The 22,819-nt window shown below is 43.3% G+C and overlaps 1 protein-coding gene across 1 annotated transcript in view; it reads right to left on the bottom strand.

Annotated features, from left to right (window-relative positions):
* LOC148184538 (urea transporter 2-like) overlaps positions 1–22,819 on the bottom strand; it is a 307,863-nt gene that overhangs the window by 30,031 nt on the left and 255,013 nt on the right. Inside the window, exon 3 of the mRNA XM_088054095.1 lies at positions 11,431–11,530. The gene's annotated coding sequence lies outside the window, so the exon portion shown is untranslated. The remainder of the gene's footprint in view (positions 1–11,430; positions 11,531–22,819) is intronic.

Raw genomic sequence — 22,819 nt, 5'->3', positions numbered from 1 at the left:
TTAAGGCTTCCAAAAGGAACCCTATACGAATAGTAAGAATAATGTGAATAATACTGAAGAATATAATCTTGTTAGAACAGCTAACATAAATCCTATATCTAAAAATAGAACACCAGCAAGAGAGTTCAAATTAATTTAAAGTAGAATGTTTTGGTTTTGTGTGGTTTTTTTGGTGGTTTTTTTTAGTTTTTTTTTTTTTTACTAGGATTTGCAAGAGGATGGGGAATTGTATTTCAAAAAACTAGCATTTTACCTTATAAATATTTTAAATGGGAATTTTAGGAAATAACTGTTGAACTATACCATCCCTGTTAATCCATGGCAAACACCCCTCCAATGCATAGCAAACAGGATGCCAGTAAATGATATGGTTGTTTTGAACTCTCTTGTTGGAGTTTTGCCTTGGGCAGCAGGGAAGGATTTGGGATCTGGTGTCTTGTGTGGTAGAAGAAGCATTTCATTGCATTTGAGCAATAAGCAAAATGTTTCTCTTTACGCAGTCTTATTGTTATTGGTGAGAGGGAAGAGAGATTGTGATCCAAAAGCCTCTTAAATGGGATTTGAAGTGATGAATGGTTGTGGGTATAGAAATGAGAATTTATGGAGTGATTGGCTATTGCTGCCAATCCTAATGATAATGTTCTATCATGTACTGTTATTTGCATGGTGGTAAAATTTTCTGTGTTGGTCATGAAGCTGAGTGGACTCTAGTACACTGCATGAATGCAGAACTGAGATACAACCTTTCCAGAGGTAAGAAGAACCCTGTTTCCACAAAGAGACTTTCATCCAAATTCAAACCATGTAGGAATGAGAAGAGAGCATAGCTATGGGAGTGTGTGTAATCTGCTCTTTTTTTGGGGGAGGTTCATGTTTGTTTTAGAAGCATGGAGTCACAGAATGGTTTGAACTGGGAGAGACCTTAGACACCATGCAGTTCCACCCCTTCCTTGGGCAGTGACACCTTCCACTAGACCAGGTTACTCAGAACCCCATTCAGCCTGACTCTGAACATCTCCAGGAATGGGGAGTTTGCAACATTTATTTCCTGTCCCTGCAGGCCTTGTCCCCAGTCCCTGGGCAGCTCTCCTGGAGCCCCTTTAGGCCCTGCCAGGGGCTCTCAGCTCTCCCTGGGGCCTTCTCTTGTGCAGGGGAGCAGCCCCAGCTCTCCCAGGCTGGCTCCAGAGCAGAGGGACTCCAGCCCTTTGTCACCCTCCTCTGGACTCACTCAACAGTCCATGACCTTTTGTATGCTTTGTTGTATAAGTAAAGAGTAACAGGGTTAAAGACCTTTGTGAGTTCTATGGATTGTGTTCCTCACCTCCATGGCACCTCTGGAACCAACCTGTGAGTCCATGTCCCTGGGGCTCTGGTCTGAGCTGGCTCACACAGCCAGGGAATTTGGGAGCTCTGGCACTGCATCATTAACATCTTGGTCAGAGATGGTAATGAGTTGTCACCTGTAGTTCATGTTCCTGGAGTAACAGGGATCCCAAGGCATGGACACTGGTCACTGCCACCAAAGGTAGCCCTGCAAGAGATGTGTCCCTGCCAAAAGGGCTGTGCAGCCTGCGGTGACAGCTGTAGCCAGCAAGGGCTGGGCTTGGAGTGTGGAGACTAGGACAATGGCAGGAGCATACCAAAATTTATTTTCACTCAGCTTGCTCACTGGATATCCAGTAAAATATTCCCAGGCCGTTTCTGCCTGTTTCTTTTAAACAATCTTCCTTGCCAGTAAATACCTGCTTCCTGTAGCTGCCACTTTATATATCGAATTAGTAAAGCTTATTAAGTCCCCCATTATTTTGTTGCATGATGGAGAATACAGGTGTTTTTCCACGTAAAATGTTCACATGACACAGCAGGAGAAGCACTTTAAGCCTTAATGGCATGCACTTGGTTATCTAATTTTTGCACATTAATCCTCTCAAGATGTCTGTTAACACAAACCTCACTAATTAATGTTGCTTTAGTGTCTGCAAATGCATGATTCAGTTTTTTTAAAGGAAATTGGAAGACCACAGAGCATTGTATTATGAATCATAATATCAATGACATTTAAAGACACGTAAAATAACTCAGCAGGTACGTGATACAGAATTATACCACAATCGAACCTCATCAACAAAAAAGTATCTCTGATACATCCATTTTTGTTTATGTTCTTAGAAAATTCCTGCTGTAGCAAGACCTGGGCAAATACCCTATTTCAATGTGGTTTTGTAAGGAAAAAAGAAGGGATTCTCATCCAAAAAAAGTGTCTAAAAAGACATGGAGGTCCAAGTAAGTTACCCTAGACCTCCTTTTTTAGTAAATAGAGATATACAGGCACCTACAGCAGGTAAATCATCTAATCGAAACCTGAGAATTCACATCTAACCCTTATGCAAACAACAATGCTGAAACAAGCTCAAGTTCAAAACTATTTTTACCAAAAAAGTGAGTACTTAAGGGGCTCTAGGCATTCCTTTTCCCTTCTTATTTGGAATGGGAAATAGCAGACAGCCTGTTATCTCTGTTTTGGCATATCTGAGGCCAGCAAATGTGTCAAACTTGCACTGTGGTCCTGAAATTAAAGCCTTTATTTCCATTCCAAAGGGATCTGGAATTTTAAAGTTACATGGACAAATTTCTGGGTATTTGACTTGCAAAGCAATTTCTAGTCTTGAATTGATTTTCTGCTTGCAATAGCACTGCTCATCAGAAGATGTGAACCTAATTAACAAGAATCCAACCTCCATCTTTCTATCATCTACTGACAGAAAATGTACACAACAAAAATGGGAAACCCTGTACCAAAATGATGGAGACATATTCAAGTATAATCACAATTTCAACACAAAATATTAAAAATTATCTGTGGATTTGGTGGAGCAGAACTTGGTAGAGACTGTGGCCAGAAAAGGATGCACATTATCACTATTTTTGCTTAAAAAGCTTGGAGTTCAGACTCCTGTGGACAATCTTAACCACAGACATATGACTTAAATCCGCCTGTTAGTAGTATTATCTTAAACTTCACGGCTTATTTATTGCATGGTAGTGTTTCTAGCAGAAGGACTGAATAGTTGTTGGAGCAAACTACCGGGGAAGGCAGTGGATCCCTCTTCTCATGAAGTCTTCATCTCAAAACTGGAAGTCAACACCTCTGCGCTCAATACAGCAGCCACGGGATGAAGTTTACAGTCAGTATTACATGGGCTGAATGCTCAAATGTCCTGTCTGGCCTGAGCATTTATGAATCTCAGTGTTTCTAAAGTACCTACAGATCCTTGAGTGAAAGACGCGGTTGGAAGTACAGCGTATTTTATGGGAGAGCTCCGTCTGCCTCATGTGGAGGCAAGGAAAACCTCATGAGCATGGTGAGCTCAGGTACAGCCACATTTCATTAAACTTATTACAGCTTTCAGCCACGTGGGTGCCTAGACATAAATAAGCAAGGGCAGGCCAGCTTTACTAAAATACATATTTTTCTCCCTCTGACAGGCATGCAAGGGGCCGCAACTGCCTGTGTCTCGAGGACAATTTTAACAGCAAGACCTTTCTCCTCAGGGGTCTGCTCTCACTTTTTCATTTAGAAGAGGAGAAAAGAAACCCAATCCTAAACATATGATGATTTTATTATGTGAAACCCAATAGGAAATGAAGTAAGAATATCAGGCTGCTTTCAGTTTCCTAGCAAGGGATTTTGTTTTAAGTTGGAAGAGGGGCAGCTGTGTTGGACGCTCGCTTCCCCCTGCCTAAACATCAGGACCTCTTTAATTGCTGGGGGTCGTTGTGTGAGTTGTGTGGTGCAAAGACAGAGCAGGCTTGATGGGAACTCCTGAGCTTTGATCCAGGTTCTGCTGGTTTGGAGAGGAAGGTTCAGCTGAAGAAGCAGAGGATGAAGGACTGCAGCAGCTCCTGGCTGTGTCTTGGTGTGCACACAGGGATGCCTGAGTGTGTGTGTGTGTGTGTGTCTGTGAACACCATAAGCAAGCCAGCCAAATTCCATCTTCATGGACAGTTCAATGGAAAGTTAGCTCGAAAAATGCAGTATATCATATTTCATGAATTTAATAGGGTTTTCATGATTTTACAAAGTGCTTCAACCAGACACTCATGGCTGGAGGCTGCACAGCAGGAGACCTAAAACACTGCATCTGTGTTTTTCAACTCTTGCCAGAATCCATTGAATTTGATCCGGAATGACTATGCATCTTTGGAATGTACATTCACTTTTCTCTTGCCTTATCCAAATAAAAGAGGGACATGGGGGGGTTGAGGGGGAGGGAGAAAAGAGTCCTATGAGAATTCCATATGGAAACACTAAACTAGCATTATAAAGGATTTCCTATAAACAAAATTACGGTCACAAATTTTGGACTTGGACCACATTTGAAACAAAGGGCCCTTTGTCTCCCTCTTTTTAATATATTATTTTATCTATGTTAACACACACGTTTTTATTTTTTTTATGGCAAAAGATAAACAGATGTACACATATACACTCATGCAAAAATGAATGTATATATTAGTTTGAGGTCCAGTTGCAATCTCTCTTAATTTTTTTTTCAATTGCAGAACTCCTAACAAGAGCAAACTTTAATCGTTCTGTGCACTAAATCCCTTGAAAATAAATATCCAGGGCAACTTCAAAAGCCCTTAATTAGAAGCACATGTGTGGTGTTACAAATTTCTGGCTGAGGCGGCTGAGTTGTAATTTAACGTTATGATCTGCCATAAATATTATCCATAATGAGCAGACTTCATGTTACACTTCTGTACGTCAGATAACTGCAATATTTTCTGTCTGCTTTTGTTCAATCACTGAACCTTAAGTAAAGTTTAAAATTAGAAGGAAAGGAAAGAAAGAAAGAAGTTTTCCCAGTTTTCCCACTGGGGAGCTGAATATTTCTGTCCTTCTAGCTGCAAAGAGAGCTATTGATTTTATTCTGTTTTCTTTGTTACAGTTTAAAAATGTGGTTTGCAGATAATAACTTGGAGGTGATGGGGGAAGGGGAAGGATAAGGTTTGAAGTTGGTGAGACGATTGTTGTTGTTTTGCATAACTTTCTGATAGAAGCTTCCTGGAATATTTTCTGTGTTCCCCACTACCAAAGCAAAACTCACACCCCCATGTGCTCATTTCTGCATGAAAATCGGAACCATTTCTGCCCCTGTGTTGTACCTGAACCAAGTCTATCACTCTGCAGAAACTTGATGGTCAAGGACAAAATTTTTCGTGTTAACTTTAGGTGGTTTATGAATTGGTTTTGCAGCCTTGGCACAGACTGAGCATGATTATATGTACATGTGTGTGTGTGAATGTGTGTGTGTGAGGAGGGGGTAGTGAACCAGACAGTAAATTTACAGTGCAAATATGCAGCTGTGGGGATTATGCACTGGTTGCTTAAATGTGTGTGAAAAAAGGCACACATTTAAGAAATAGTGTGGGGCTGCAAAACAAGTCCACAGCCTCATGACTTGTATAAAGAGGCAGTTTGGTTTGGACTTGTACCAAACACATGGGCTGTGTGGTTTTTGCCTTGAAGAGTGCCCCTGGACCTATTTCAAATGACAGACCTTGTCTGGTGTTTCTGACTTCAGGTATCTGAGTCTTGCCTTGGTACGCTGTTCATGGGGCCACAGCCGTATCTTATTGTTCAGCCTGGAGAAGAGAAGGCTTCAGGGTGACCTTACTGCACCATTCAAGTGCCTAAAGGAACCACAGGAGTGCTGGGAATGGGCTTTGGACAAGGGCCTGGATGAGGGGGAATGGCTTCATGCTGAAAAAAGTCTGGGTTAGATAGAATGTAGGGAAGGAATTCCTGACTGGGAGGAGGCAGGCTGTGACACAGGGTGCCCAGAGCAGCTGGGGCTGCCCCTGGATCCCTGCAGTGTTCAAGGCCAGGACAGATGGGGCTTGGAGCAGCCTGGGATAGTGGAAGGTGTCCCTGCCATGGCAGTGTTGGAACTGGATCAGCTTTAAGGTGCCTCCCAACCCAAACCATTCTGTGATGATTCTGTGATTCTTATAGCCTGAGTGCAGGGCACAGGAGTGCTGCTCTTTCCTGGGATATCCCTTCTAGACAGAAGACATTGCTTGTCCTCAGCCTATGTTTCCTCCAGCAGAATGAACATATCTCGCCTCTTTTCCCAGTCACACCAGTCTTTTTGTTGGAACTGCTTTTCTGCTTGATTAAAACAAAAAAAAGCCACCAAAACCCAAAAACCAAACCAAAACAAAACCAAAAAACACCCCAAAAATAAGAAAAAAAAAAGCCCCACAAAAATCAGCAACAACAAAAAACAAAAAAACCCAACAAAATAAAAAGAAAGAAAGAAGAAAGAAGAAACACACAACCCCCCCTGCAATAAAAATCTCTGTCCAAGTGCCTGGGGTGGGGATGTGTCTCTATCGACTGCAGCATCTTGACAAAAAGTGTGGCTCCTGCAGCTACATGCTCGATTGAGCAATTCAGAGCAGGGAAGTGGTGAGCAGAGATACAACAGTTCCAAGCTGCAGGCACCACGGGCCCAGATATAAAGCAAATAGATGGCTGAGAGCAGCACACTCTGTGGGCATGCTAGCAAGTGGTCAGATGGCTGTGTGCTATTGGTACCTGTCTGCTTGGTTTTGGCCAGACTCTGGCTGCTGACACTGCTGCTGGGGAGAGACTGGGGTGTCAGGGATTATAACTCCTCCCAGGAGGTGTCAGGCTCTCATGGGAACAGTACCAATATTTTGTGGCAGCAGGAGGAGCTGCAAATCCAGTTCTCTGGGGTATCCCCCACAAGACTTTCTCTTTCAGCTCTGTCTCTCATTCCCAAAATACCTGTGTGCAATTTTTGCCTCTGCTGTTGCAGAGCCTTGAGCTGGATCACATCCTATCAGTTCTCATAGCTCTTATCTGATACAGCAAGCTGCAAGCCAAATTCATTCCCTGTGCTACCTCCTCTCAGCCCAGCTGAGTTCCCAGGGATGGATTTGTACACCTCCTTTCCCTCTTTAGGTAGTGCAGAGCAGAAGCAAGGCTGTAAACCTTCCAGGTGACAGGTTATCTCCAGAAAGGTTTGCCAAATTACTTTATAAACTTCAGATATGTAGGAGAGAAGATAAAAGCTATAATGTTACCCTTCAGAACCCCATGATGGATGTGTTGCTCAGCCTCTGACTGTGTCGGATGTATCTGACCAAATCTTTCATTATGATGGCAGAAACAAAATACCTCTAATCTCCCCCTCCCCTTCCACTTCCATCTCGAGTTTCTGGAACCACAAGTGTCAGGACATGGAGAGTCTGTTGTCAAGGTATTTCTACCAAAGATGATGTAAATGCCCATTTTTCTGTGACTTCCAGCACCAGTCTGTAATCTGCGAGGGTTCAGACTCTGCTTGGAGACCTGCAGAGCTGCGAGTGTGTTTCTGAATACAACCAGCACTCAGAGTCATCTCCAGTAATGCTTTTAGAGGCACATCCAGTAGTTTGGGCTACTTACCAAACCAAATTTAAACCAAATATATTGCTGGAGAAAAGTTTCCCAGTCCTTGCTTCAAAATGATATTTAACACTTCACATTTTGCTTCCAACCAGGGATCAAAAAGTTATTTAGAAGTATGAATCATTTTAATGTTCCAGAGCAACCCTCTGAAGTCTCCCACTGCCACCACCACCTCTGCCTGACCACAGAGGCAGAGGTGACTTCCCCAGCACAGACTGGAACAATCTAATTCTGCTGGGAGAGGAACTTCTCTCCCTTGTGACCTTATTTGCCATCAATTATTTGGGTGTGTGCCATTCCAGGTAAAATGGGGACGATCTGACACACTCCTTCAGACATGAGCATAGAAGAGCTGTGAAAGATGCTAAGAGATACTTAAAGCGAAACAATACTTTGTGATCAGGGTCAAACACTAGCAGTAAGTTTGAACCAAATAAGAGCTCAGATTTTACGTGGCTGCACATTCTTTCATCTTCATTTCTTCACCTCTCTATAGTTTACAGTGATTGCCTCCTATAGCTTCGGGACACCCTTCAAACCAAGCAGTCTGGCAATGATGCTAAGGGTAATTCTTCCTTCTGGCTGGCTTGCCTCCAGCTTTTCTTAACTACAGCGCAGTTCTCTGTCTGAGCCCAAGGGATTAATACCCAGCTAAGCGTGGCAGGGCAGCACAGCTTGTCTGTCCGGCTGTCCTGGCCCCACAGAGGTCAGCCGTGCCCCTCCAAGTGCTGACCCAGCGGCGCGGTCACCTCCGTGCGTCTGCAGGGACAGACGGAAGGGACCTGCTGCCCCGGCCGCTCGCTTTTCAGGACGTCGATAGGTGGAGCTGAAGGAACAACGCAGAGAGGCGAGTGAAGGCATACATGGGTGTGTTTGCCTTTTTTTAGCGTGCCAGGAAGGGACTGCACTTGTGAAATGGAAGAAGTGTAGCTGCGCGGTGAAGGGAGGGCATGAGGGACACAAGGCTGGTGCAGACAATGATGGAGGAGAGGTGGAGAAGGGACGGAGGGCATAGAAACCTGCATTTGGGACAAAAAACCTTTTCTCTTGTCTGCAGGTACTCTTGTCTACTCTCCAGAGTACATTCTGCATCTGATTCATCTTCTATACATACAGCAACTAAATAGGTTTTATTTTTCCTGGAAAATCTTGCACAGAATGAATTCTAGCATAAGATTTTGCATATCTAGTTTAGATAAGACAATCACTCAAGTGCTTTGTGTGTCACAGATGTCCAGCTTGAGATGACCTCAGAACTCAGTTGAGAACTCAGTTAAGGCAGGTCAGGTACACTTAAACTGCCCCTTTGCCTAAATAAATCACCTTGTGAAAAAATCCCTAGTAGTCAGTGTAAATAAGGATTCTTATGTCATGGTTTGCTTAGTCTGCTAATCAAAACATGTAGCTCTGAGCACTTACCATTTAGTGCAGCTTATGAAAATCAAGCATCATTATTGCTGTCTGATACATTATCACCAGCAGCCATATAATGGGAAAAATGTTCCTGGGTTGAAATGAGTGCAATTTATGATTCTAAATTGTTATGTATAAAGAAAGAAGAGTGCAGCTGGATATTCATTAGACACATTCTATTTAATGTATTGAAAACAGTAAAGAATATGTTTTAATTAATAAGCCAAGTGCACATGGCAATGGAATCTGTAAAGAGAGCCCACAGAGCTCTGCAGCTCTTACTGGGAAGTGAAATGGCAAAGCTGCTCCTTTCTCTAGAGTGAGGTGACCTGTATTCACCTGCAGAGCACAATTCACCTGCTTTGATCGTCTCTGCTTTATTGCCACACTTAAATGATTTTGCCTCTCAGACCAATCTGTGGTACAAAAGACATGAGAGGTTTTTATGCACCTCAGTGTTGGGAATTCCAATTTGCAAATCCATTTCAGGAAGAAGATAGCTAGCATAATCCAAAAATAAGGGCCTTTGGTCAAATTGCTTTCAGAAAGGGCACTTAAGAAGGGTTAAAAAGACATTAAAAGCATTGCAAGTGTTGCCTCTGTGCTGCAGTGTTGGAAGGAATGAATAGGAAAAAACAGGACATCCACAACTGTGAAGTTCATGTCCCTAAATGACCTTCAAAATCAAAACTGCATCTGATATTTCCCCCGTGAGTTTGAAAATGTACTGAAGATATCAACCAAATAACCTATTTCTTGTGAGGTCTTCTTAAGAAGACCCAAAAATAGAAAAACAGTAGCATGAACAATTATTAAAGTTACTCTTTGGAATGGAACTTTCATTCTAGCTCAAAAACCTTGTTGAAGAAATTTTTGGCACCTGACATTTACCAGGTTTGTTAGAAGCCAGGAAGTGAATCACCTTGGAAAATCTGAACAAAATTTTCTTGGCTGCCATCATGCAAAGGCAGATGAAATGTATTTCCAAAAAGTAAGAAATTTTTAATGTGATTGTTAATTTATAACAACTAGGTCAAAATAAGCCAATATTTGCAGTTTGTAATTTAAATGGAATCTTCTTGAGTCTTACTGAGTTGAGAGTTTGTCATGTGATAGAGAGGGAGGAGGATGGGCTACAGTGTTATGCTATTTATATTCATCCCTAGGCATGGCCTTTTCTAAAAAATATCCACAAGTCAGATGTGACCCTTACCAGTCACAGGCTGGGATCTCTCTCTGCTAGGGCCCACGGACTGGGGCCACATGTGTCCCTCAGGAACTGACTGAAAAACGTGAAGCCATTTCTCGTGAAGGCAGCAGGTTACACCCTCATGGAGTCCATGCTGAAGGCAATAACCTCGATGCCCCTGCCCTACTTAGCCTCTTAGAGACTAAACCATGTCAAGAGAAGTTCAACATGATCCTTCAATGTGTACTTGAGCCCTGGAAAACAACTGTATCCTGGGCTGATCCCCAGCGTGGGCAGCAGGGGAAGGGGGGATTGTGCCTCTGTGCCCCTGTGCTCAGGTGAGACCCCACCTGCAGAGCTGCCCCAGCCCTGGGCAACAACAGCACAAGGACGTGGAGCTGCTGGAGCCAGCCCAGAGGAGGCCACGCAGCTGCTGCCAGGGCTGGAGCCCCTCTGCTCTGGAGCCAGCCTGGGAGAGCTGGGGCTGCTCCCCTGCACAAGAGAAGGCTCCAGGGAGAGCTGAGAGCCCCTGGCAGGGCCTAAAGGGGCTCCAGGAGAGCTGCCCAGGGACTGGGGACAAGGCCTGCAGGGACAGCACACAGGCAATGGCTTCCCAGTGCCAGAGGGCAGGCCCAGCTGGGATATTGGGAAGGAATTGCTGGCTGGGAGGGTGGGCAGGCCCTGGCACAGGGTGCCCAGAGCAGCTGGGGCTGTCCCTGGATCCCTGCAGTGTCCAAGGCCGGGCTGGATGGGACTCTGAGCACCCTGAAAGTTGTCTCTGCCCAAACCATTCTGTGATTCTAAGGAGAGAGAATCCCAAGCAGAAACTGTACTACTACAGGCAACGTGTGCACACAACTCTCCCATCTCTGAGAAGCAGTTGTAGTGAGAAATGGTGACTTTTCAGTTATGGCATAGCTCTTTTTACCACCCCATTTCCCATATATCCTGTAATGACCTAAAAATGTTGTAATTTGGAGGAGTAATTTCTCCTTACAACATCCTGAAAGCGAATCTTGCGGGTGTCAGAACTTCATTGTGGACTGAGAGCCTTGCTATGGCCTGGATGCGCTCACATTGCTGAAAACACACAACAAGGGTCATCAGCCCAGTGTGTTGTCTGCCAGGTGTCCCCCAGTGAAGAGATATGGTTGGTTGTGCTTCCTTGAAGCACAGAAACTGCTTTGAAAAGAGCTGGGAAGAAACAGCCTTCTCTGTGAATGGAATGAGTTTCTGGCCTGAATGAAAGCAAGTGGCCTAGCAGAGAGGTGAACAGCATAGTCAGATGAGAGACTTCCACGGGCAGGAAGATGCACCCACACACACTCAGGGAGCCTGAACTCACCAGGGAAACCTGGGATGAACTTGTCCTCTTGCAGAGTTGAGCCTGTCTGCTTCAGCCTGCAGTGTGTTGGTCACTGGGGACGGCACGTGGTCACGTCTTCCTAAAGCAAAGAGATACAAAAGCCTGAAATGCTGGAGATCCACAGAGCAGGAGTGATAGCAGGACAATAACATCACAGAATGGTTTGTGTTGTGTTGTATTGTGTTGTGCTGTGTTGTGCTGTGCTGTGCTGTGTTGGATGGACCTTAAAGCTCACCCAGTCTGCCACGGGCAGAGACACCTTCCACTATCCCATTTTGTTCCAAGCCCTGTCCAGCCTGGCCTTGGACACTCCAGGGATCCAGGGGCAGCCCCAGCTGCTCTGGGCACCCTGTACCAGGGCCTGCCCACCCTCAAAGGCAAGACTTTCTTTCCAACACCCCATCTAACAATGCTCTCTGGGAAGTGGGAAGCAATTCCCTGTATCCTGTCACTCCAGACCCTTGTAAATAGTCTCTCTCCATCTTTTTTGTCAGCTCCTTGCAGGCACTGAAGGGCTCAGTGAGATCACTTGGAAGCTGCCTGTTCCCCAGGTTGAACAATCTCAGCTGTTCCCCATGGCAGAGCTGCTCCACCCCTCAGAGCATCTCCATGGCCTCCTCTGGGCTGGCTCCAGCAGCTCCACGTCCTTGTGCTGTTGTTGCCCAGGGCTGGGGCAGCTCTGCAGGTGGGGTCTCACCTGAGCACAGGGGCACAGGGGCACAATCCCCCCTCCCCTGCTGCCCACGCTGGGGGATCAGCCCAGGGCAGGGGGTTCAGGGCTGGGGAAGGTCCAGCTCTCACCCCCAGCACCCCCAGGTCCTTCTCCCAGGGCTGCTCCCTCTGCTCATCCCCAGCCTGGATTGATCCCAGGGGCTGCCCTGACCCAGCTGCAGCTCCAGCACTTGGCCTTGTTAAACCTGAGAGGTTCCACTTCTCCAGCCTGCCCAGGTCCCTCTGGATGTCATCCCATGCTCCAGGTGTGTCAGCTGCACCTCTCAGCTTGGTGCCATCTGCAGATTCCCTGAGGCTGCCCTTGATGCCTCTGTCTGTGTCATTAATGAAGATATTCAGTGACTCGGGTGCCCATATGGACCCCTGAGGGACACCACCTGTCCCTGATGTCCACTGGGACCCTGAGCCATTGACCACAATCCTCTGTGGGGTCAGTAAACCATCCTAACAGTTCCTAGTCCATCTAATAGTTCTCCCATCAAATCCATCTCAGTTTAGAGAGAAAGATGTTGTGGGGGGGCAGTGTCAAAGGTTTTATGGGAGATCAGTAAATGAAAGGTGAATGTGGCAACACACCAAGAACTGGTCTAGGTGCAAAAAACCTTTGAGAAGTACCAAGGGCCCATGGGATAAAGGGTCCAGTTGCTGGGACTACTGGTCTGGTAGCTCCATTCCCAGGTGGTGAACAGCAAGCAGTTCCTTTCTGCTGTGCCTTAAAGGTGTCCCAGAGTCAACACAAACACCCTGGTGCCTTTCTTTGTGTACAACACACCCAGCCTGCACTGAGAGGAGCTGTGGTTTGCTGGCCCAAATGCTCACCACTCATACTTCAGCACAATGAAACAGACATATGCTTGTACAAGGAGTTTGCATGGCTGGCCCAGAGGAGTCACCGGTCTAAAAAGTCTCTGAAAGAATTTTTTTTTTTTCCTCTTGCTGTCAAAAGCTGATGGTTTTTGGAAACTACAGTTTAAATGGAAGAAGTGTCATCTTTGCTAATATCTTCATCTGAAGATGTAAATGGGAACAAGCTGTTCCATGAGCAGCAGAATTAACAAAACCATGTTTTTTGTGGATGTGTGTCTCAGGTTTGAACTTTCTGGTTAAACTAGGGTGCCAATTTAAGATTTTCATATATCTGTGATATGAATAATATCTCCGCCCAACACAGATTCCCCACATTTTGATAAGGGGTAACTGGAGCCTCTCTTATTCTGTCTGGTGCAACTAATCAAGTCCCTGTCTTCCCCCAGGCAGTAAATTTTCATGAAACATGTACAATTCCAACAAATTTTGTTGAAACAGGTTCAAAAGTTGTCAGAGGACATGAAGAGATGAGATGATACCACGTAAGTTGGATCATCTAAGTCCTTGTTTTCTTTGGAAACCAGGGTAGAAACATTCTCCACAGGCAGCTTTTAATGCAGAAAATGGCTATTTATGGAAATCTTTACAGTCTTTTCTATCTTATAAAGGGATAAGATAGAAAGGGATGCAACTTGGCTTCTCTCCTCTGTATTATTCATGACATATAGAAGAAGCAGTGTATAGAGGTAACCTACAAGGGTTTTTCAGCAATTGTCCTTCTTCCTCCTACAAGTTTTCTAAATTCTTGTTGTGCATCCTTTTGACAAGCAGAACCTCAACAATAGGCTTTCACATTTTCAATTCTAGTATTTCACTTCTTGTCCTTGCTGAGACTTTCAGTGAATAATCTTTGAGCTGTTTTGTAAAGACCTTGTGAATCAAGTGCCAGTATTTAAATTTTAAGACAAGCTTTCTGAAGAGCAAATGTTAAGCACTGGTGTTGCATAAACACTTAACAAAAGTTCCCCTTGCAGGTACTTTTTCTTATCTTACATTTTAGTAGACTGTCTGTTGTCAGACAATTCTTTAGACTAGACATAATAAAAATAGAAAATAAGCTATTTTTAAAAATCCATAGGTTTTATGTCTTTATATAAGAAAGAGACATCAATTATGTAAGCTCATTTTCCCACTCACACGGCCTCTTTCTTGCATGAAGAATTGGTGAAAAACTTTGGATGCCCCATCTCTGGAAGAGTCCAAGGCCAGGCTGGACTCATGGACGGGGCTTGGAGCAACCTGGGATAGTAGAAGGTGTCTCTGCCCATGGCAGAGGGTGGAACAGGATGAGTTTTAAGGTCCTTTCTATCCTTGAATACATAATCTCAAGACAATGTACACTCAAAGCCTAGCTAGATTTATTTTTCTCTTCTTATCTTCACTAACTCAAGACTAAGAAGTGATAAAAACATCACTGTTTTGATTTTAAGCAGACCACTCTTCCTAGGAGTTGGACCTCAAAGCTCCATGTGTCCTGGGTGCACTGCAAGGCCCAAACCTACTCCTTATAATTTCCGCTCCTTTGATTTTCAGAGAGTGTTTTTTTCAGCCAGTCCTTGTTGTGGCCAGTACCAGTGACAAGGGAAATATTTATAGTGCTGAAATCAAAGGGGCACAAGGCAGTGCTAACAGCACTCCATCACTTCCTTTTTCAAGGGAGGGATGTGGCTGCAGACTTTCAGATCACTCATCGTGATAGGAATATTTATCTCTTGGAAAGCCTTGTGTTACAACTGCAGGGAAGTGAAATGAGCACTGGGTTTTTTGCATGATTCACGGTTTTTCATTATGAAGTTTGAACATTGCTGGTTCAATCAGCACAGTTTTTTTGATGGAGACAGTGGTGCACAGGGCTGTTCCTCAGGCTCCTTCACCCACATTTTCTTGTGCTCTGTGCACTCAGTCTTTCGTTAGCTTCTCATTTTATTTCCCTTCACACATTGCCTGTTTTTGTGGTTCATGATGGATTTTACACAGCAATTCTGTCTCATGGCAGCAGAGACATCTGTAGGTACCCACAGCTCTGGTGCCTCACTGGATGTCCTCAGGCTTCAGGCTCTGAGTCTAAAATCAGAGGATCAGTTTCATCTGTCCCTAAACTCCTCCAAATATGGGTGAATGTTTGTCTCAGGCGACTCATTTCAGGAGAGTGACAAAGGCAGGGCAGGAGAGCTGGACATGAGTTGGGGTGAAAAAGCTCTGGGAAATGTGGGAGATGCAGGCAGGAACTACAATCTGGATTGTCACCTGACCCTGAAATGTTCAAAGGTGCACAGTCTGCAGGGCCATATCAACTTTTCCTTCCTGTCTTTCATTTTCCTCCTGTCCTGCAGCAATAACCTGCCCCAGGGAACTGCCTCTTTTGCCTGTCCAGGCTGCCCCACCTGGCCATGGCTGTCTCCTCTCCCCTGTGCTCTAGCTGCTGAAGACCTGGGAACAGCTCCATGGACTGATGGGAGCCTGAAAGGGGAGGTGTGCAGCTCATTCCTGATTGACAGCCCCTCCATGGAGTAGTGTCAGACCAATTATCTGTACTTCAGCAATCCCTGGAGATCCCATCACCATTTCACAGGGTGCTGTAGAAACACATCATGAAGTTCCTGCCCCCTTTCCCTGAAATGGCAATCTGTCTCTAAGAGGCAGCAGGTGGATGCCAGTAAGGAAAGAAAAAGGGTTTTTGAAGGGTTTGGGAAACACACAGACACCACAAAGTGTTGTTTGCCTTTGGCTAACAGCATCAGTGCCCTCTGAAAGTGGTGGTCTCCGGTTGCTGACCACCAGCCTGGGTCTTGTTGCTTACATATGTGAGTTTGCTCCAGCCATAAGGTAGCAGAGAGCATCATGTTGGATTGAAGACCCAGAAATTTGGATTCCAGTGCCTAAACCTGCAGATGTTCACTCTGTTGATATAGAAATAAGGCTAAAATTTCATATTAGAATTAGTATTAGTATTAGTATTAGTATTAGTATTAGTATTAGTATTATTTCCCCAGCACCTGTCAAAGTGAATTTGATAAAAGGGACTTTTAAGTAGTGTTTACATGAAGAATTACTCATGGAAAATTTTTCCTCTGAACTTTTCCAATTTCATTAGCAGAGGAATGTTTATAAAGCAAAGCCCTGCACTAGACACTGACATTTCTAAGTTTGAAACTGCTCTTGTAGCAGTTGAAATTAAGTTCATGCATCAGTTTAAGAGAAGGTACTACATCTGGGTGGAACAAGGACCTACTTGTGGCAATCAACAGAGAAAAAAATTTCTTGTGAGACAATGGGCCAAGCACTGAGATTATGAGTGAAAGCATCTGAGCCTGGTGAAAGCAGTTCCTTGATCAGACTATTTTCTAAAGTCACCATTACTTAACAAGAAAAAATAATTATTTTTATCTTAAGCAAATACTGGCAATCTCAAAAAGAGAGATGAATCATAAAATGGTAGAATCATGGAATGAATGATTTGGGCTGGTAGGGATCTTTAAAGGCAAGGGGGGCTTTAAAGATAATTCAGTTCCAAGTCTTTTGCCATTGGCAGAGACACCTTCCACTATCCTAGGTGTCTCCAAGCCCCATCCAACCTGGTCTTGGACACTTCCAGGGATGGGACAGCCACAGCTTCTCTGGGGACCCTGTGCCAGGGCCTCACCACCCTCACAGGGAAGAATTTCTTCTTAATATCATAATAATCAATCTAACTCTGTCCCCTGACAGTGTTTCCTCTTGTCATTTCCCCTTGTACTACCACTCCATGCACTTTCCAAAGTCCCTCTCCATCTCCCTCTCTCCTGTGGTTTATGGACTGCCAGTGCAAATCGATGCATCATGTTGAGCTTCTCATCCATCAACACTCCCTAGTCCTTTAATCTCGGAGATTCTCTCAATCCATTCTCTGTCCAGCCTGTGTTTGTGTTTTGGATTGCCCCAAACCGGGTGCGGAACTTTTCACGTGGCCTTGTTGAGTTTCATCAGGCTCAAGTCCAGGTCTCAGGTCTGCTGAGCACTATGAATGTCATATTGTTTGTTACCAGTACCTATTCGATGTCTGCCTTGAGGCAGAGGTTTGTCATATAGAGACCAGATTCCTGATAGACTTCCTGGCCTATAACTGCATCCTCGTTAAAGCTAGGCTAAAATAATTGTTTTCTTTTGTTTTCTTGCTTTCTCTACTTCAGCCAATGACAAAAACCCCTGCTCTCCCCATACCCTTCTAAATTATCTTGTAGAAGCCAGCTAGTCTTCAGGACAGTCCAATGTCATTCATGGCTCAATCTCTGAGGGTCAGGTTGAAGGTTTTCTTTTATAAAGTACCACATGCTACTCCTGGAACTGATCTGTGATTTGAACTTTCATATCAGGTTTCACTGAAGGATGATAACATTTTCAAACATAAGGACTCCTGTGCTAATGGATCATGGAGACTGAAGGGCTCACTGAAGCCACATGTCGATGGTGTCAAACACGGAAGCACCACTTTTCAGCCTGGAATTTCCAGATATTTCTGGTCTCTATTTATCAGCTTCTAAAACTCACCTTGCCAAAGCATAGTTAAATTTAACAAGAACTGAAGAACTGGATTACCTCATTTATTATAAAGAAAGTCTTTATTGTGAGGGTGGTTTCCCAGAGCAGCTGTGGGAATCCCCCATCCCTGGGAGTGTCCAAGGCCAGGCTGGACAGGGCCTGGAGCAACCCGGGACAGTGGAAGGTGTCCCTGGTTGTGGCAGGGGGTGAAATATGATGAGCTTTAGGGTCTCTTCCAAATCATTCTGTGATTCCATGATTTTATAGCTATGGGCCATTTTGATTGAGATTTGGTGTGGAAGATACATAATACCTGTGATTTCTAGTAGAAATGGCATAACAGTCATGAGAGTAAGAGTGTTTGGCGAAGTTTTTTTCCTAGTACTTGCAGAAAAAGGCAGGCAAGGATCTCCTAACATGAAAGCAAGATAAATAGGCTTCAGGGAATTAAAATTTCTCAATGTCACCTTCCTAAGAGAAACTTCTGAGACCCCAAATATAGCTACCCTAATGCTAATGTTATGCAGAAAGGAAGCTTGGGCTATGTCACCAAGGTACTCAGCAGTTATGAGGTGTATATTTTAGAAGATCATGCAAGGAATTAAGCATGAAGATGCCATTTAATTATACATTTATGCACTTGCTTTTTTAAAAAAAAAAATTTAAAGCAGACTCTTTGCTGAGCATTTACTTCTTTGAGTTAATGATAATAATTACATGAAAATCCATTTGGGCTTCTCAAGATGCTGAATTTGCAAACTGGCAATACAAATACTTTAATACTCATTTAAATACACTGTAATTGCACTTGATTCTAAGTAGTGGCATTTTAAAAGCTGTGCCATTTGTAAATATTAGATGTCCCCCTCCCCCCTCCCCCCTTCACTTTAACATCAATTCTTAGTGTATCTGGTTGATGTCAGTCTTGATAAATTATTCTGCTGAAAGAGCTGACCATAAAGAATAACATTTTCCATTAAAAATTAATATATTCCCATGCCACAGGTCCTTGTGTAAGCACAATAAAATGGTCTGTATTGTCTGTCTGTCAGCACATCCGTGTCTGATCTGTGGTTTACCTAGATCCTACAAAGTCCTAAGAAAATTACAGTTTTGATACCTGTCATTCATTAGTAATATTTATATTACTAATGTATTACAACATTTGCACACTGGCAAGTGACACTTGCAGACTGGTTAGCTGTCAGGCAGGCTCACAACATGAAAGAAAAGAAATGACTCTTCCTCCTTGAATGAAAGGACAACATTTTTGCTGCCTTTCCCTCAGCAGTTTTCCAAAGGGATTTTGAATGTCTCTCTGGGGGTTTGGTTTAGGATGGGTACAGCTTTCTGCAGCCCTGGAAAAAAGAGGAGCAGTGGAAAAGTCATCAAGCACAATTCCTTACACCTCAGGCCCTGATTCACATCTCTCTGCTCAGAAGCTCATTGGGTATCATGCCAAAAGTAGTTTGAGTTTCTCCCCTCACCTTTCTTTTGCTGTAATGTAATCCTAACATCCTGAGTGGATAGGAAGATGCTTTCCCTTCCAGACTGAATGCAACCTTGGAAATTTCAACCTGGTTGATGGCAGCATTTTAAAGTTTTCATTTTCTTTTTATTTTCTTTTTTTTTTTTTTTGGCAATATTTTTCTCTCCTTTATATTGCTTTTCTATGTATTGAATTATTGTAAATGTGGACAACTTATTTCCTATTTTCAAGGAACACTTTTTTGCTTATGTACACATTGTCTGTGTACATATTTTGTGCCAACTTTTTTAAAAATGCATTTCCTTTCTCCTTTGCATTTCAGCCTATTCAGAGAAGTCTAGCTGAATGATGCCTCACCTGTGGAAGTGTCTTCGCTCAAGTACTAACACTTGGCAAAACTTACTTGATGTTAATGAGGTTTTGTTTCAGAAGGGTACCAAAGCAAGGTTCTAAGAAGTCTTTAGTAATTTATTTGATTATTCTCTGTTTTGATTTTTCTAGCTTTGTGTTGGATGACAATAATGCAAAAACCCAATGTGATGTAAAACACTTCCTTTTCCAGGAAACAGATTTTTCATTATTTCTGTGAGGCTGTTCCCAAATAGAATGAAGACAGATGCTGAGAAATTAAACATTTTCTAAGTTACCTTCTGTAGAAAGAGAAAAATGACAGCTACCTATGAGGTCAGGCCAAATAAAAGAGAGCTTTGTAACTAACATCATCTAAAGATAAAGTTGATTTTCAATCAGCCCAGTGATCCTACATTTTCAATTCTATATGTTAATAGATATGGGACTGAAATATTTTCTCTCTTTCTCTTTCCTCCTTTTTTTTTCCCTTCCCTTCTTCTTTCCCTTTTTCTTTCCTGCATATGATTTGTTTCTTTCAGGGATCACTAGCCCCTTTGGTTGGATTTATTCTGATTACATATTTAATATAAGAGCAAACCAGAGTTTGCAGTCAGCCTAGCACACATGCAGCTGAAGATCCACAAGATATTTTGCTGATAGAAAGTGCACTCTCTGTATGATTAAAATCCCCCAAAATTTCTTTCTGGGAGGCAGCTGAAACTACTCCGGTTCCAAAATTCAGTTTAATCTAAAGAAATCTGTTTCTCAATTAAAGTAAGCAAAAATGTGTGTTGTGTGGAAAATTTTGCTGAACAATCTACCAACCCTTGCACATATCTCAGTGTTTTTATTGAAGTTCACCTACCCTAACTCAGGGGTCTCTAAAGGAGATCTGAGGGGGTCACCCAGTCACTGAAGATCTATCCTAGGTGGGAGAAGTATCAATATGGTACATTTCAGACATATTCTTAAATCCTGATTTGCACAACTGCATCACTTTTGTGTATCTGTTGTAAACACAAAAAATACATGTACACATTCTGATAACAGTTATTGCAGTTTTGCACAGAAGCTCATTCTCCTCTGGATGTTTATGCATGTGCACCACACACCCAGAAAAGTGTCCAAGTATTCCTATGCCCCACATTTCTCACACTTTCTTCTAACAAGAGAGTTTTCTGAGCAACTGGTTATTCTAGCAAAATGAAACACACTGATGTGACATGTTGATACCCCACATATTGGGGAGAATGAAAGGATCTGCCATTCAGTGAGAACTCTTTTGGTAAACTCACATGCTCTAATGATTAAGCCCAGGGATTAAAATATCTTTTACAATGTGTAATTTTTTTCCTTTCTCTCAATAACTTTAACACAGAAGGGAGGACAGAGGAAGAGAGAGAAATAAGCTTATATTCTTAACTTTCCTAACCCATATTCCATTCCAGAACTGTAAGATGTGATAAAGATAGGTAAGCAGATTAATTTAGCAGACTTCCAGACTTCTGATGCAAAAGAGGGAGGAAGAAACATTTTATCATTTCTGACATATGGAGCAAGTAGTTCTGACTGCAATATGGAATGTATGATCAAAGTCATGTTTTCAGTAGATCCTAGGAACATTTTTAGCCTTAAAGTCATTAGTAAACTTCAATTTAGGAGCTGAACCCTAAAACCTTAATTTGGACAAAGAACTCTGACTTGGGAGCATAGCATCTCACTCACAGGTCAAAATTTAATATAATTCTTGAACCAGGCAGCTCAGTGTCTTGGAGAAAATGACTAAAAAATACTTAGAAAATACCTTCAAGGGATGAGGATGAAATTGAGAGCTAAGCGCAGAGAAAATAAGAACTAAGGCTTTCAAAGAAAATTGAAGCTTTGGAGAGCCTTCAACTATTTTGATTTATATTTAAACATTTTAGAGATTGGAGCTTTGATTAGCTGAGACCCTCTCCAATTCCCCTCCAGCTCTGATTTATGGGCAGGCTGAATCTCAGTAAAATGAAAGCTAAATGAGGTGTTCTTTAAAATTACCTTTGAACACTTAAAGAAGGTAAGGAAGAGGGCAACTTGGTTGGTGCTGACATGAAGGGGAATGGGATATGAGGGTGAGTGTTTTTAAGAGCCGAAGTATTTTGAATTCTGGAGAGGGGAAAGGAGCTGAAAGTACAGGATGTCAGGGTGTTTCTAATTGCTACATGTGATAGCAGTTACATATACATCACTTTTGACTGGGAGATGCATGAAACTAGACTTGTTAGCACAAACAAGGCTGCTTGTACATATGTAAGATGGAATTTGGTGGGGATTTTTGGTGGTTTATTTTTTGTAGGGAAGAAATTTCTTTCTCAATTTACTGAAGAAATGGCTTTCTCATTTTGGTGTTTACAATTGATTGTCTCAGCCTATCCAAGGTTATTCTGAGAGACATTTTGCAGCTCTCAGGAAGCAGCTAGACACCTCCAGGTGAAACTGTGCAGGGGTGATTCATGGGGTGATTCAGCATAAAATCATAGAATGGCTTGTGTTGGAAGGGAATTTAAGGATAATCTTGTTCCAAGGTTTCTGTCATGGTCAAGGACACATTCCACTATCCCAGGCTGCTCCAAGCCCTGTCCAGCCTGGCCTTGGACACTGCAGGGATCCAGGGGCAGCCCCAGCTGCTCTGGGCACCCTGTGCCAGGGCCTGCCCACCCTCCCAGCCAGCAATTCCTTCCCAATATCCCAGCTGGGCCTGCCCTCTGGCACTGGGAAGCCATTGCCTGTGTGCTGTCCCTGCAGGCCTTGTCCCCAGTCCCTGGGCAGCTCTCCTGGAGCCCCTCAAGGTATCCTTTACTTCAGGCTGAACAACCTCAACTCTATCTTCCCAAGAGAGTGCTCCAGCCTTCTGATAATTTTTGTGGCAATCATCCTGGACTAGTGTCCTTTGATAATATGGTGGATAGAAAAAATTCTGTACACGACCATGGTCTTCCCAATCCTCCCAAGTTTTCGCTTTTCGCATTGTCATTCTATCTAATAGAAAAGAAAAACTCTAATTTACACCGACATTATCTAAGGCCAGCCAGAAATGGCTAAAATTGACCCTTAAGGCAATATCCAGGTCTACAAATGTTCTCAGCCCTTCTGTCTTCACAGCTGCTGGTGTAGGAACTCTCCTCTGCTCAAGGATGTGCACTGTGTGGCAGTGGCACACAACGGGTCAGAGTCCCACCCCACCAAGCTGCTGCAGTTGTCTCATCCCTGTAAGAAAAATATCAGGTGCAGAGGAAATTGCACATGACAATTGTTTGAAAACATGTCTCTTAAATGAAGTAAGGAATGTGTCATAAGCAGATGATCCCTGTGAGAGTGGTAGCTGCCAAAATCGTGAGTTAGGTCATGATGTTTGCAGAAGATTTTAATATT

Source organism: Pseudopodoces humilis, chromosome 4 (genome assembly GCF_049639895.1).
Source record: "Pseudopodoces humilis isolate 2021_Gansu_Grassland_sample_001 chromosome 4, ASM4963989v1, whole genome shotgun sequence".
In the NCBI taxonomy this organism is placed as follows: domain Eukaryota; kingdom Metazoa; phylum Chordata; class Aves; order Passeriformes; family Paridae; genus Pseudopodoces; species Pseudopodoces humilis.
Note: the sequence above shows the minus strand (reverse complement) of the source record. Positions and strands in the feature narration are given on the sequence as shown.